Source organism: Mus musculus, chromosome 3 (assembly GCF_000001635.26).
Source record: "Mus musculus strain C57BL/6J chromosome 3, GRCm38.p6 C57BL/6J".
NCBI lineage: Eukaryota > Metazoa > Chordata > Mammalia > Rodentia > Muridae > Mus > Mus musculus.
Window position 1 is genome coordinate 37,800,161 of NC_000069.6, and position 17,486 is coordinate 37,817,646.

General features: G+C 43.2%; 1 pseudogene; it reads right to left on the reverse strand.

Annotated features, from left to right (window-relative positions):
- Window positions 1–2,383: 2,383 nt before the first annotated feature.
- Gm26404 lies at window positions 2,384–2,492 on the reverse strand (annotated as a pseudogene).
- Between the last annotated feature and the right edge of the window lie 14,994 nt (window positions 2,493–17,486).

Sequence of the window (17,486 nt, forward strand, 5' to 3'; positions counted from 1 at the left end):
ACGTTACTCTTGCTCCCATCGGCTTTGACTCGCGTGGATTCAGTTTCAAAACTTTACAGAGTAAAACAAAGCAGTTGAAAATGCTGACAAGTACTGGAGCCATTGCTAAAATCTTGTTAAGGGTCCAGTCCACCATGGCTGTTGGTGGCAGCGGGCATGCTCCTCTATGGTCGGCAAGCAGAGAGAAATGATCGCTGATGCTCAGCTGGCTTCTTGCCTTCCAGGTCCCTGGTCCGTGAGCCGCCCACGTTCAGAGTGGGTCTGCCATCCCCAGTTAAGCCTCTCTGTAAATACCTGGGTGATTCTAAAGCGAGCTGAGTTGACAGTGAGAACTAATTGCCACATAGGGACAACATAACTTTAACCCTTTGACTTACTGGTCATCAAATTCCATTAAAAATCTTTTTATTGGTTCTTTGTGAATTTCCCATCATGCACCCCAATCCTACTCACCTCCCCCTCCATTCATACCCATTCTTCACCCTTGCAAACCCCCCCCCCCAACAGAGGGGGAAAATCCTCACTGTGGAAGCTGTAGTGTACCACAGTATGTGTCCCACAGTACACCCTTTTGTCCACACTTCTTTGCTTGCAAAGTTTATTGCAATGACTTGTTGGTCTGGTGCAAGGCTTCTGACTTTTGTTACTCTATCAATACTGGAACCTCACTGGGACTCCTCTTGGATATCCTGTTGTTACCCTGTGCCATGAAGATTCTGTACTTTTGAATCTGTAGGACCAGCACCTTCATGCACTCCAGCAGTTCATTGATGGGGTAGATGTTGGGGTGGGCCAATTCAAAATCCTGGATCTGGGCCTGAGAGGTATCTGAGCTCGTCAGTCCACTGTTTCTTTTTGCTTTCATGCCCTTTGGGGACTGGTCACCAGCAACCCCCTAAACCAGGGCAAGCTCTGTTGTGCTGTGCAGCTTGTTCTCTTGAGTGCTGCACCAGAGAGAGCTGTAAGGTGGCAAGAGGCAGGCTGGACAAAGGCATCTCTCCACATGATCACACAGCAGACAAGTTTTGGGGTCAGCTTTCCCATGCTCACACCCTCAGGACGGTTCACCTCCCCGCTCCCTCCAATCAGGGTCAGCGCTACTGTGATGTGCATGATGAGGTACAGAGACTGCTGTCTCAAGTGCTGCAGGTGGTGAGGGGCAGGGGCAGCTCTCCTGCTCTCATGACGTGGTCAGGGCCAGCTTTCCCATCCACTGCAGGTGGTGTGGCCAAAAGGAGAGGAGGTGAGCTCTCCCTTGCCAATGCTGTTACACAATGGACAAGAGTCAGAGCCAGCTTTCCCATGCTCACACCCTGGGGGCAGACTGACCCACAACCCCTATACCAGGGGCAGATCTACTTGCTGCCTAGGTGAGGTGTAGGGCCAGCTCTCCTCAGTGTTGCCGCTGATGAGGGGCAGGGGCAGCTCTCCTGCTCTCATGAGTCCAGGGCCTTGTCTCCTATCTGCCACAGGTGCTGAAGGCAGAGGGAGGAGGAAGCTCTCTCTTTCTCATCCTTGCCAACACATAGGAGATGAGTGGCAGGGCCAACTCTCCCACACTCATATCCTTGGGGCCTGATCACCCACAGCTCCTGCAATATTCAGGGCTAACTCTTCTAAGTACTGCAGCTAGTTAGGGGTGGGGCAGCTCTTCTCCTCTCACAACCTCAGGTCCAGCTCTCCCATGATGCCCATGTGAGGGGTGGAGCCAGTTTTGCACAGGCTTCAGAGGCCTAGGGTGGCAGCATTGTCTGGGCTGGCCTTTGGCGGTAGCACACCCCTGCTGTTGCAGGGCCATGGACACAGATGTGGTCCCCAGTGACATCACAGGCCAGGGACCCACTATGGTTCCAGGTGGTATCACTGGCTACTCATATCAGGCTGTTCCTCACTACCTTTGAGTCTCCAGTTCTGCCTCTCTTCATTGTGCCCACATCCTTCTGTTTCTCTTTCTCTTCCATTTCTCCTCCACTTACTTGTTCCTCTGAGTGGCACCTAGAGTTTCTGAGAGTCTGGGGTTGTCCCAGGAGTGGTCTCAGGAGTACTATGCCCCACTCATACATTATGGAGCTGGGCAGGGGTCATCTTGGGCATCTTTCTCCTTTCCTTCTCCCCTGCAGGCCTAAGAGACACCAGATTGGTGTTCATCTCAGGCTAGCTCCCTGTCCAGCCCTCGGTGCTGGTCTGGTAAGGTTATCTAGAACTCGATCCTCACTCAGGCCTGCCTGAGTGGCCGCCTCATGCAAGAGTTGTTTGTCTTGGGCTCCCTCCTGCCTGGGGCGGGTGAACCCACCTGAGGTTCTTCTAGTCTCTGTCTTGATCCCCTCCCTCCGAGTCAGTCAGACCTTTGAAGTGCTGGACTGGGTGGTTGCTTTTGTCAGGGAGTGTTAGGCTACTACTCATTCAGATGTTGACACAGCCTCTCTCCTCTCTGTCACCTTCTGATGTGCAGGTGATGCAGCAGCCACACCTGTAACTCCTCTAGGGGGAGGTAGCTAATTTGATTTGTAACCCCAGCTAATCACCTGCATCATTGGTACTAACTTGTAGTAGATATTGGCTCCTTTAGTGTCCACAGTGTGCTGTGCTCGGGGCATTTGTGGGATGTTTTAGGAAAGGAAAGTAAGAGCATTCCTCTGACATCAGCTTATATTGGGGTTTGGTGGCACCTTGGCAGTATTCCAGGTTCTTAGTTCCCCAAGCAAGGGGTTGAACAGAGATGCACGGTTATATCAGCGTCAGAGATGGTGCATTAGGAAGAAACATGTGCCTGAGGGAGTAAGCAGTTTGGAGGAAAGAGAGGCAGCTTAGCATCAGAATTGGTCCATAGTACAATGAGTTGGGGCTTATTATGTCACATAGGGGAAGCTTTTGGGTCATTTGCAAAACTCTGTCTCTCTTGCTTTGTCTGTTACATGCAGTTCTACATACATGTTCTTAGCATCTTAAACTTCCACCCAGGGATGTGTGTTTGAATATTATAATAAGTACAGGTCACCTTCAGACACCAAAGGACCTCTGTGCCTATGCTCTGTATGGACTTCCAGCAGGAGGCCCCAACACAATTGTAAATATACATATGTAAAATGTATGTATATCTGTCGAAGACAGACTGGTCCCGCACTGACGCCAGCAAAGAACAATTTAGTTGGCCCTGTGTGGCCTTAGTGTGGTGTGGGGGAGAGGGGTTGTTGGGTTCCTGCCTTTTGCTGCCTCTAGGGTTCTGGGCTCTCCTTAGCCCACTCTCCCCTGGTTTTCTTCATGTAAAAACCACCTTGGAGGAGAGAAGGTAGTCTCTAGGTTCGGAGAATGAGGTGTTAGGTCCCTCTCTTTCTGGTCCACAAAGCCCTTCTTTGCCTTTCTCCCACCGAACCCCTTTCTGGAGGTTCCCTCACAACCTCCCTTCCTCTTTACTCCCCGGTTTACTGTTGTCTGCCTTCCCTCATCATTCCTAGGCTTGCATTTCTGGCCTACCCATCTTCTCACTTCTTAAGGGCTCAGATACCAGACTCACGGCAGATGAACCTGCCAGGACCTCTAAAGTACGTCATCTTACGTAAAATATGGCTTTCATTTTCCCTTCCTTCCTTCCTTCCTTCCTTCCTTCCTTCCTTCCTTCCTTCCTTCCTTCCTTCCTTCCTTCCTTCCTTCCTTTCCCCCCCCCCCCAAAACAGGGTTTTTCTGTGTAGCCCTGGTTATCCTGGAACTCACTCTGTAGACCAGGTTGGCCTCGAACTCAGAAATCCACCTGCTTCTGCCTCCCAAGTGCTGGGATTAAAGGCTTTCATTTTCATCAGTAGGTCCCCTGTGTTCATAAGGACAATGTGGGGGTTCAGTCGCCACTTTCCGTGTGCCTCCGCAGAACATCCCATACTCATTTGTAAAGCTGTCTGCCCAGAAGTTGGTCACGTGACTCACTGAGGCCAAGGGACCTTTTAAAGGATTCACAGTTGAATTTCAAACCATGCTATATTCTCATGTTTGCTTAAAAGTTCTTGGGGGCATAAATTTTAAGTGCAGTCTTTACTTAAAACAGGCAAAGGCACTCTGTTTCGTGGTGTGAGCATCTCTACATTGTATGTCCAGTTCCTTCCGGTAAGAATCCGGCCTCCCATCTGATGCTGCAGTCTATTTACTCTGTCAACTCAGCAGTGCTCACATAACCCAAGATGGAGAGAGAAGAGCTGGGTTTTAGACCAAATGGGGCCATCTACCCTCCCCCATCCACCTGCAGGAAGTAATTCTGAGCCATGTTCAGTGTCTTGAACTGCCCCGTGGTTTTTGCCCACAGCCCAGTGCAGTACTGAGGGAAGGGTCCTGGAAGCACCAGGCCACACCGAGATCCGTCCTGGCTTGCAAAGTTGGCTCTACTCCAAACCTTCTTCCTTTCATGCTCCACAGGAACGTGTTTTATAGTCACAGACTCTGACTTCACATTTGGAAGCATGGTTAGAAAGGGATACTAGGCTGACTGGTTGGCTCAAGTGGGTAAAGCAGTTGCTGCTCAAGGCTGATTGTGACCTGAGTTCGATTCCTGGAAACAGGTGGGAAAAAGGTGGGAAGAAAGAACTGAGTCACTCCACAAAGTGGTTCTCTGACTCCCACTTTGTTACATGCACATCAGCATTTACACATCTCACACAGCACACACACATATACAGTCACACACACATCCACAGACACACATACATCCACACACATTCATACACACACACACACATACATACTCACACACAAACTCACACACACATACTCATACATACACACTCACACTTAGAAATACACAAATTCACACACATACACACGCTCACACATACTCACACAAACACACACTAATACACACACACACACACACACACACTAACACACACACACTAACAAAACTAAACCAATGCTTTACAAAGGATCCTGCTTATTGTAAATGAGCATGCTGTTGTGTCTGTAAGGAGAACCGGAGGGGGATGGTATCCCACGCACCACCTGGATTTACACTTCTGCTCAAGTAAAATTTAATTGCTCTTTCAAAGGCAGGAAAATATTCCATTGCCGGGAAATATGGCATAAAGGGTTTCTGCAAGCTTCCTCTGGGTTTTTCTTACAAATTCTAAATGAGAATTTTCTGCCAATTTCGGGGCAGCAGCAGAGGGGCTGAACAGTTTTGACCATGGTTTTGATTATGATTGTCTATACGGCATCAATAAAAATAACAAGAGCTGGGTCTGATGGGCACTGAGGTTTCTTAAAAAGCTAATAAAAATTACAGGCAGCGGGAATACATCTTAGGTTTTAGCTGTTTTTCTTATACTGCATATGGAAAGTCTATTTCTCAATATTTTAGTGCTAGGAGCACAATAACTGGAGAAGGCTATGTTCTCTTCAAAGTGCCAATAAGAATTCAAAATGTCAGTTTTCCAGCACAACCCAGGCTGAAATCAACCTGTTTTATGGCAATTCTGGGCTCTGGCAGCGGAACACAGCAGAGGTTTAGAGGACTGGGTGAACTGATCAGGTCCCACCCTCCTGAGATGAGCAACACATGGGGTGGCTTGTGTGACTTGTAAGCAGAGAGTCTGCATTTCTGTGGTGTGTGTCTGCTGCCACCACCACAACAGCGCTTGTGGAAGATCTGCAGGTGGACATTCCTCAGGAGGTTGTATGGTGGGAGTTAGTGAGTAGTGCCTTACACTGAGGCGGTCCTGCTGTCTCTGGGAAGGGAAACCCACATCCATTGCTCATAACCACTGTGGCATCAGGCGAGGAGATGCAGGAAGATGACATGCCACATGGCAGTGACAGGAAGCAGCTGTCCCAGCCAAGAGAAACACTCCGTTTTCACCTGCTTCCCCTTCTCTGTAACCAGAGCCCCTTACGACACAGGTGTCTTGGCATGGGGCTGCCGTAGATGGCTATTAAGTGTGTCACAAGAGGAGAGAATAAAAGAATTTAAATCCTTCTGTGGTCATGTGTCTCATATTATAGACGCAGATGGAGTAGTGGCCAAATCTTCTTAAGTTCCATTTCTTTTTTTTTAAATCTAAATTTAGTAGTGGCAAAACCATCAAAGACACTGAGCCAGTAGCTAAGACATTTTCCTACAAGGAAAACTTAAGGAATAGATTATTTTAACTGAAGAATCTTCCAAACATTGAAGTTATTATACAGATCGGGCACATTTTACTCCAAAACATACAAAGAGGAAAATCAGCTACTCACTTTGTGTTTCTGAAATCGTTGATTAATCAAAACAAAACTAAACAACAAACAAACAAAATTAAAAAAAACTGAAAGTGAACAACAAAAACAAAATAAAAACCTTCCCAAATGGACATATTTAAAGTTCAAAAATTCAGATGACACATTTTTAGAATTAATAATTAAATCAAATTCAACAATATATTTTTAAAAATTGTGGCCACGTTGAATTTCTGTTTTTCTGATTTCAGGTCAAAGCCAAGAGCCATCAATTCAAAAAGAAAGGCCTTTGATGAACTTCAGAATCCAGTCATGGCAAGAGCACTTAGTGATTTATAAATTAAAGGCATAATATTGATAAAGGGTATTTGAGGAAAAAAACCTCACTAACTATAACATTGAATTGTGAAATATTGACGACAACCCCAAAGCTACTTAGAATAAGAAAATGATTACTTTAACATTGCTTTATAATCTTAATACAATGGATCCAACCCAGGGCCTTGTGCTCGCTAAGAGATATCCCTCATCTAAGAACTGCAATTTGTAGAGGTTGGAAGGAGGTAAAAATGAGCTGCGCTTGGAAAATGCTTTGGTTGCATGAGTTAGGAAAATCTAGGAGTCCACAGATAATCATTTCAAGATTGCTGGATACCACATGGAGTGGAGGTGTACACAGGCCTGCCCAGGAACCTCAGGCAGAGGATGGCTTCTAGGGGAAAAAGACTCAGCTCTCCCTCTCCCCCCTCCCCCTCCCCTCCCCCTCCCCCTCCCTCTCTCCAGACAGGGTCTCATTAGGTAGCTCTGTCTTAGAACTCTCTATGTAGACCAAATGTGTGTAGAGCTGACAAGATCAAGATCCCCCTGCCTCCACCCACTACGGCTGGGATAAAAAGCATTTGCTGCCATATCTGGAGACAGGTTTGTTTGTTTGTTTGTTTGTTTGTTTGTTTGTTTGTTTGTTTTTTGATGTGCCTCCTGATAGGTGGATCTCCAGGGATACCCTTACATGCATGTGTCTATGGACAATGTATAGGCAGCACAAACTGGACTCTGTGGGTTACAGCATGGGAGGAGGAGCTGGTGAATATGAGCCAAACAGGTTGTACACATGCACCAAATCCCAAAGTATTAACAAAGTATTATGCAAAAAGATAGCTGGATAGAAAATCCTTTAAGAAATTAATTGTTTGTTGGGAGGCCTGGAAGATGGCTCAGTTGGTAAAGAACTTGATGTACAAGCATGAGGAGCCTAGTTCACATCTCTAACACTCCTAAAAGCCCGAGTGTGGTGTGTGCTCCTGTAATCGCAGCCTTGGGGAGGGAGAGGCAGCTGGGGCTTGCTGACTGCTTTCTCTCCCTAAATTGGGAACTACTAGGTTTTCTGAGAGACTCTGTTTCAAAAAAACAAAACAAAACAAAACAAACAACAACAACAACAACAACAACCCCCCCCCAAACATTAAGGTTGAGAAAGACTGAGGAAGATGCTCGATGTGGACTCCTGGCCTCCACAGGTACACACACACACGTACACACACATGTACACACACACATGTACACACACACACATGTACACACACAATAAAATATGTAACAACTCAACCAAGGGTGAGTACTTATCAAATGGAGTCAAAATGTCCTTTAGTGACACTGAAATTACCAGAGACCTGGAAATATCTTAACAAACGTCACTAAGATCTGTAAGAAAACATAGACTTATGTAAAAAAAAAATCCGTCATATATCTTAATGAAATGAGACATTAATATTCAAGGATTAAAAGAGTCAACTGCAGTATTTTGTTTTTTTTTATTATTTTAAAATTTGTATTCATCATCATGTGTATGTGTGTGCATGCACACGCTCACACTCATGAGTCTGCCCGTGGATGTGCTACAGTGCACTTATGTAGGTCAGAGGATGACCTTGAGGAGTCAGTTTTCTCTTTCCACTTTTATGTGGGTCCCAGGGATCCAACTCAGATTGTGAGCTTTGCATCATCAGGTGACAAGCGCCTGTCTTTACACGCTGAGCCACTGGATTGGCTCCAGAAGATTATTTATAATTCGGCAAGTTGGTTCTAATATTTATATAGAAGTGCCAATGGTGATTTGCTCTGCCACACACCAAACTTACTATAAAGCTATTATTGTTGAGTGAGTCTAGTATACTCATAGGAATATAGCAAATACAAGACTGGGATGGAAAGAAAGAATGGCTTACAAGTTGTAGTGGTTAGTTTTACTTATTAACTTCAAACTGGAGAATCACTCCAGTCTCAGTGAAAGATTGCCTGAGTCAGGTTGACCTGTGGGCAAGCCTGTGATAGTCCACCTATATGGGTGGAACAATTCTCTAGGCAGGGATCCTAAACTCTGTGAGAGCAGAAGCTAGCGGAGCACAGACCTGCATGCATTCACTCCCTGTGTTCTGCTTCCTGACTGTGGATGCAGTGTGACCAGAGATGGAACAGTAAGTCAAAATAAATCATTTATCCCCTAAGTTGATTTAATCAGAATATTTATCATAGCAAGAAGAAAAAAAAAGTAAGACAGAGAGATGCACATTATGCATAGATATTTGATTTATGATAGCAATGTATAACCAGTTAGTTGTGATAGGATTTGTTTTTCATAGACACACTAAAACAACAAGTAATTAACACTGACAAATGAGATGGACTATGTATGACCTTACACCATATAAGCAAGCCACTACAGGGACTGTGGAGTTCTGAATGAGACCTCTACAGGCTTGCATGTAAAATGGAAATCTCTGGTTTCTTTGGAGAATCAGTTGTGTCATGTGATGGGTTTGTTGTTGTTGTTGTTTTGTTTGTTTTTTTGAAACTGTCTTATGAGAGGATGTTTTTGCTAAAGCAGACATGTGGGAGGATGTTTTACTGGGAACAGACATGTGGTGTTTTTCTGGAAGCTGCCTGGACAAAGGGCATGTGGTATTTCGCTCAAGTGGATGCTTGAAAGGACGTGTGATGTTTGGAAAGGGTGTAAGTATAACCCAACAGACAGTGGGCAGGACTGTGTGGTATTGATTCGCCTTGCAATTCTTTGCTGGTCATCATTTGTCATGACTTCTTAGAGAAAAACACACCAAAGAACTTCTTATGGTGTTCTGGTGGCTTCTTGCTGTTTCTGTGAACTTGGGCCAGTTGGCAGAACCTTGTCATTTCTTCCCAGTTGATTTGTGAATGGTGTTTGTGAGTGGATCAAGCTACTGCTGCTGATTTGTGTGAAGTGAACTGATGATATCCTGACAATGAAGATTGGAATCGCCCCCAATGAACTATTTCTAAATGTGTACACATCTTCCTTTGCCCCATTAACCTTTCCTTTCCGTGACCTCTGGTGGGTGGTGGGCTAGAAGGGAGGTTAAAGCATTTAAGTACACTTATTAAAGTAGGTTTTGAAAAATATAAGCTTACATATGTATTTAAACATTTGGTCTCTAGTTGACAGTACTGCATTGAGAGGTTATGGAACTTTTAGAACAGTGGTTCTTAGTCTTGGGGTCACAACCCCATTGGAGTGTAAAACTACCCTTTCACGGGGGTCACATATTAATATACTGCATATTACATATTGACATTACAATTCATAACAGTTGCAAAATTACAGTTGTGGAGTAGCAACAAAATAATTTTATGACTGGGGAGTCAACACAACACAAGGAACCACTGGGATTGAGAATCACTGTTTCAGAACATGGAGGCATGCTGGAGGAAGTGCCACTGTTGGTAGGCTTTGAGAGTTCATAGCTGGGTTCTATGTCCAGTTCATTTTTTCTACTTCTTTTGTGTGGTTGAGATGTGATCGCTCTGTTTCCTGCTCTGTGTGCCTGTTGCCATGCCTGCCCTGAATTTTGGACTGCCCCTGTGGAACTGTGAGCCAAGATAAACTCTTCCATACATTGACTTTGGCCATTGTGTTAATCACAGCAACAAAAGGCAACTTACACGGGGCACTTGCAATCCCAGAACCTAGTAGGAATTTACAAAAACAAACAAAACCCCCAAACCAGGGACTCTTGCCTTGGTACTTATCTGGTAGCTTGACTAGGGGCCCGGGAAGCTCCAGGGTCCTTCTGTCTCCACAGGTCCCTATCACTGGGATGACAACTATGTGTCACCATGCATGCTTGGCTTTTTTTTATATTGGTTTTGGAGCTTGAACTCAGGTGCTTGGGGGACAAACACTTTATTTGTCTTCACGGCCAGGCCATGGCTTTTATTTATTCTTTCAGAATTTCATAAAATATATTTGTATTATATTATTTTACCTCTTACAACTCTTTCCTGATACTCTTTCACCTCCAAAACTCATGTTGTTTCTCTCTGAGGAAGAAGCAAATAGCACAATGAAACAGAGACTGATTTGTCTTGGCCAACTACTTCAGAGCATGTGGCTTGCCCTGGAGTGTGCTTGCTACACCCAGTGTTACTCTAGTGACGAAAACTGATTTTCCTCTTCTAGCAGCTATCAACTACAAATAGATTCTTGGCTATGAGTAGGAATTTTTGTCTATATCTCTTCCTCTGTACTGAGATTTTTGTCTGGCTTGAACTTGTGAAGGTCTGGGACATGTTCCCACGGTCTCATGAGTTCATGTGTGCATCATTCCTGCCATGTCTGGAACAGACTGTCTCTTTAGAGTCATCCACAACCTCTGGCTCATACAGCCTTTTTGCCTCCTCTTCCTCATAGATAGATCTCTGAGTCTTGGGAGGAAGAGTTTGATAAAGACATCACATTGAGGGCTGAGTGCTCCAAAGTCTCTCACTCTCTGCACATTGTCCAATTGTGGATCTCCATGTTAATGTCCATCTACTGCAGGAAGTAGTTTCTCTGAGAACTGAATAATGTTCTCATCTATGGGAGTTGCAATATGCCATTAGTAGTTGTCTTCTGGCTATTGTTTAGCAGTATAATAGTAGTATGTCTTCTCTTAATGGCCATAAAGGTTGTGTTAATTTGCATTTTGGTCCAAAGGAGCACGGGGAGTGGGTGGGATATCAGTCTACCAATCTATGCACCAGCACTTTAAAAGGTTTTGCCAACCAAAATAGCTCCCAAAGGCCTCTTGTTTTCATTAGAACCAAATTTATCTTTATTAAAGAACTCCAACTTTTCTCACAGCTTTATTAACTATTTGACTCTCCTCCTTTACTCTTATTTCCATTATAGTAACTGTTCTTTTTCTGTTCTCATAGGGAATATGGCTGCCAGATGCTTTTCTAGCAGAACACAGCCTTTTCTCCAGGGACACTCTCTGTGAGAGGAAAATACTGGATTTTTACTTCCATGGCAACCGTTGAAAGAATATAGAACATAGTCTATAATTGCGTTGTGTTATTGACTGTAATCTGTCTGGGGGATGTGTTGTTACAGTCTACAGTGATTATTGGAATAGCACCACAATTGGAAAAGTACTCTGGGTTGGACCTTTGGACCTTGAGTCTTTCCACAGGCCTAAGCACTGAAGACTTAGTTTGCAGTATTGTGCTTTGGGGATATGATGGAGACTGCTGTCAGTGTTCATGTTGTCCTATGTGGGAGACCTGCATGTGGGAGACATAGGTCAGTCTCAGCTGTCATCATCAGGGGTCATCTACTTGTTTTTTGTTTTTTTGTTTGTTTGTTTGTTTTGTTTTGTTTTTTGTGGAACTTATCAAGTAGTCTAGTTGGGCCTCAGAGATCTGCTGTCTCTGGTGCTAGGATCATATGTGTGCTTCATTATGCTTCTTTATTTATTTGTTCTTAATTAAGAACATTTTTAATGTGGATTCTGGGGAATTAACTCAGGCCTTTATGGCTGTAAGCCTCTGATGGCGTTATCACTTCAGCCAAGTTAATGGAAACAATCAAAGGATGGAATCTAGTAAGAGAACCCCCCCAATTCCTCCCCTACTCTCCCTGTCTTATTCCTCATGGTTCTCTCTCTCTCTCTCTCTCTCTCTCTCTCTCTCTCTCTCTCTCTCTCTCTCTCTCTCTCTGTGTGTGTGTGTGTGTGTGTGTGTGTGTGTGTGTGAGAGAGAGAGAGAGAGAGAGAGAGAGAGAGAGATCAACAAATAGAGAGACTTCTAAGTAGTTCAGACTTCTCAAAAGCATAGAGGGCACTTTAAAAAGGGTTATTGGCCATTTGTGTTTCTGTGAAAACTATCCATTTAGTTTATTTGCCCATTTATTATTGATTGGCAGTTCTTCCGTTGGTATCTAATTTATATAATTCTTCCTAAATCCTGGGTATTAGCTTATACAGAAACTTTTTATTTTCATGACATCCTATTTGTTGATATTTCGGACTGGTTTCTGTGCTATTGGTATTCTATTCAAAAAGTTCTTGCTCCCCCTCCCCATGTCTTTGAAAGTACCCACTGTGTTTTCTTCTAGAAGTTTTAGTGTTTCAGATTTAAAATTAAGGTATTTTACCCCTTAGTTGAGAGTCTCATTTTATTCTTCTCAGGTAGAAATCAAGTTTTCCCAGGACCATTTGTTGGATAAACTGTCCTCTCTGCCCCATGTATGTTTTTCATTTATTCAAAAATTAAGTGGGAATATCTTTGTCATTTTCTTTTCAGATCGTCTATCCTACTCCACTGGTTTTCCTTAGTGTTTTCTATCTTTGCCAAGACTGCCCTTCTCCTTGCAACTTTGTAGTAAAATTTTAGGTCCTGTCTTGTAACATCTCCAGCTGTGTTCTCTCTCCTTAGGATTACTTTGGCTAGTCATGGTCTTTTGTGGTTTTAAATGAATTTTTGTATTCTTTTCAAGCCTGTGAAACATGACATTGGAATTTTGATAGGTACTGCATCAAATATGTAACTTAGTTTTGGCAGTATGTTCATTTTTACAGAATTAATTTTTCCAGCCTATGAGCGCAAAACATCTTTCCATCGTCTAGGATTTTCTATGGTCTCTTTTTACTTCTTTAGTTAGATATATCCTTTTTAAAATAGATTTTACCTAAACTTTCCCTCCCAGATTTCTTTATTCATTTATTTTATGTCCCACAAGTGTTCTGTTTTCATGCACATCAGAATGCAGAGTCAAGTTCCGTTATAAGTGGTTGTGAGCTACCATGGGAGAATTGTACTCAGGACCGTTGGAAGAGCACTCAAGTGCTCCTAGCCATGGAACCATCTCTCCAGCCCCTAGGTATATTCTTAAATACTTAATTTTTGGAAGTCATTTTGAATGGATTTTTCCCCCTAATTTCCTTCACTGAGAGTACATGGTTGCTATAAATGAAAGCTACTTTTTAAATACTGATTTTGTACCCTGCAACTTTATTGTGTTTATTGAGTCCAAGAGTTTTCTAGTAGACTCAGTTGGGTCTTATAACTTAAGACTCATGTCATCTGCAAATAGAGATAGTTTGACATCTTCCCATTGTATTGTTATTTCCCCCCCCCTCATGTCTAAGTGCTATAGCCAGGACCCAGATGGTATGCTGGATAAGAGCATGCATGCCCTTGTCTTGTTCTTCACTTTGGAGGAAATGTTCTCAGTTTGCCTTTCTTTGATAGAATGTTGGCAGGTGTGCCTCACCTCTTTCTGAAGGCTCCAGAACTTCCATCATGGAGGCATGATGAACTTTGTCAAGTGTCCTTTCAGTGCTGATTTGGAACTATGTGATTTCTGTTCTTAAGTTTATTTATATGCTTTATTATATTTGTTGATTTATATATATTGAACCAGCCTTGTCTTTCAGGAATGAAGCCTTATTGGTATTCTGAATTCTGTTTGCAAGTATTTTGTTGAAAAACTTTGCAATTATGCTTATCAAAGAAAATGGTTTGAAACTCTCTCTCTCCCCCTCTCTCTTTTCTTTCTTCCCCCCTCTCTTTCTCTCTCACTCACTCTCTCTCTCTCCCTGGTTTTGGCATTAGAAAAATACTGGCCTCATAAAATGAATTTAGTAGTGTTTCTTCACCTGTTATTGTATGGAACACATTATGAAGAACTGGGCTGAGGTCTTCCTTGACAGTTTGACAGGATGAGCCGTTAACCTGTCTGGTCCTGAGTTTTCTTTGAGTGGAGGGTTTAATGACAGCTTTTAGTTCACTGTTTGAGTAGGTCTGTTTAAGTTATTTACATCATCATGACTTAATTTTTGGTAGATGACATGCATTTATTAATTCTGTTTCTATTGATTTATTCAGTTTTTTTTTTTTAGAATATAAGTTTTCACGGTAACATCAAATGACGATTTTTATTTTTGGAACAAATTTTAAATGAAGTTGTTGACATTTGCCATGTAAGATATAATACTATATACTTCATACGATCTGTTTTTTAAATATAATGCTCTTTTGATAACAAGGACTCATTTACAGATTTTCTGTTACATTTTAGATATTAAATGTCACTCTAAATACATATTACAAAAGACTTGGTCCCTAGATGGTGGCACTATTTGGAAGTGACCAGATTATAGAAATTATAACTTCATCAACGGATTTGATAAGTTGGGCCTAGTGGGAAGAAGCAGGTCATTATGGAAGGTCCTGGGTTGATATATTTTGCTCTTGACCCCCTCCTCCCTTTGCCACCATGGGGCCCTGCTTCAATGCAGATGCAAGAGTCAGCCTACCATGGCCAAAGCCCTGAAACCAACGGCCAAACCAAATCTTTCCTTTTCTCTACTTGTCCCTCTCTGCTCCATTACAGTGACAAAAAGTAGCAGACATCGTAAAAAACAAACACTCCTCTTGGCTTATGAGTCATAGTTATGACCATGAATATCATCGTAATTGCAGAAGTCTTTGTGTGGAGGTTTAATCAAGTTTATAACACACTTTTCTTGTTTTCTTATCCTCACTATCAATGTTTTAATGCTTTCCTGGGGGGTATGGAGGGACAAAGGTAGGAACAAAAGCTGAGTAGTTTACATGCTGCAGAAAGGAACATGGCTTAGGATTAGGGGGAGGGAATGAGTTAATTTCAGAGCCACTGTGCTGGTTTGTGATGTCATGTGGAGCTCTGGGGAGCCCGTCCATGCTGAAGAAACAGCTCTGGTCTGGGAGGAGCTCTGGGGAGTACTTCCATGCTGAAGTCATAGCTCTGGGCTGCAGGGGTGGTGGTGGTGGTGGTGGGGGCTGGACCTGGGAAGGCACCCATTAAGATATCACCTCAGTAGAGCCATGGTCTTCTAAACTTCCAGGTTTGATGAGAATTTTCCTAGTTGGCCAAAATATGAACAATTTCTCTCTTCACATATTATTTAAACAGTGTTTAAAAAATCTCAGGGATATGAAATTTACATAGCTATAATACATAGTTACTGGTTATAATGACCTATAAGTCAGAATAATTAAGTTATAGTCTTTAGGTCGCTTGAGTTAAGGCCAGTAACTTTTCTGAGAGTTTTCCTGGGGTTACACATACGCTTTTGCATCTTTGTTTCTCTGTGTCGTTTGAAACATACAGCCCTCAGAGACCCATTGGGATGCACATAGCCTCTACCAGGCTTCAGGAGTCCACCAGGATTGAGTGGTCAGTGTGGATCCAAAGGAAAGGTTTGAATGCTGGTACTTGTGTTTGGTCCCCGATTTCTCACTATGGGGGCAACTCAGGCTATCACCACACACTGTACTGTAAACTAAACCCTTAGTTGAAGCTAAGCCTATACAAAATAATCACTACGACGCAGCATACAGAGGTCCCACTGGCACATGGCCATTCCACTGGAGACTGTCTGTGGGATTCTGATTTGTGGTGACTCTAACGAAGTGCAAACAGTTCGCTAGCCCCAGATAATCTTTAAACATGGGCAATAGATTGTGTTATTTGCAAAGAGTTTACCTCCAAGCCTACTGTGGTGCTTACGTTCCTGCTCAAGAATGGAGGGTAGTTTTTGTTTGTTGGGTTTTGCTTTTCTTAAGTGGCAATTCCAGTGGCTTAATGGTTAAGAGCACTGGCTGTTCCTACAGAGGACTCAGCTTTAGTTCCCAGCACCTACATGGTGGCTTGCAAACATTTGTAACTCCAGTTTCAGGGTGATCTGATACCTTCTGACCTCCAAGGACACTAATCATGCATTTGGTGGACATACAGACAGCCCCCCCCAATACATGTAGACAGACAACCTCATAGACATAAAATGAATCTAAAAAAGTAGCAATTCTAAACCTATAAAATTAAACTGTGATCTTGATTATTTGTTTGAGGGCTGAGAGTCGGCATTGACAATAACCTTTCAACCATTGTACCAAGACCTTAGTTTGTCGTAATGGTAAGTTTTAGCTTTGTTTGTCTTTACTGTCAAACCCTAAGAACGTTAGTACGTGGTACCCACACTTAAATCATAATAAGAAACCTAGATTTGTTTGCAGTTTTTTAATCCGTTGTTAATAAGCTCCAAGGAACACAGCCTTGTCTAATAAACACATCAAGCTAATGGGTACCAGAGCCGTTCAGAGGAGGGATTGTTGTTTGCTGTTTAGATTCCAGTCAGAATTAATCAACAATGGATGGGGCCTGCTGCATTTATTAGCAGCTCAAATCTCTGTGATTTAATGCCAGGTCTCTTTGACTCATTCCAGTGAGTGCTGGCAGGTTTACAGCGTGGATACATACTTACATCCTCCGGCCTTAAAAAGAAAAGGAAAAATAAGGCCTACACGGAGACCACAGGATTGGCAAGCATTTCCCAAGAGCCATTTTGAATTTAGCCCTGTACAGTGAGCCTGTGAATAGGAAGCAATTGATTCAGGAACAGTGGGGCCCCTTTTTTTTTTTTTTTCTTTCTTTCTTTTTTTAATGCCGAGAAAGCCTTCAGCTGTGCAGATGGCTGGCTGGCATATCCCATCTGCTTTTGTCTTTTATTTTCCATGTTGTTCTACTTTCTTCTCACACTTTACATAGCCTTTCTTTTTTTTCCCTTAGCTCCAAGCTTCCCAATTTGGGGGAGTGGGGGACAAGGAGAGATTGCCGGGCTTAGCAAGGGGCTGGACCAGCCACAGACTCTTTCCCACAGGTTGATGGCCTGCTGCTAAATCTCTGGCAATGCCACCTGCCTGTCACAGTCAACCCCAGGATGTTCTTTGCACAAAAGTGTCAACTTTTGAATGAATCCTCTGGAAGCAAATAGAAAGATTAATCTAGAGAACCCCGACTCCACCTTGGAAGCTCAAAAAAAAAAACCCAAAAACCCCCAAAAAACCATACCTCCTTGTTGAATAGCCCCGTTTCAGGACATTTACTTATTTCAAAGTGACCTCATTTCTCAATCACAAAGAGCAGCATTCTTTACCAGAACCTTCCACAGCCTGTG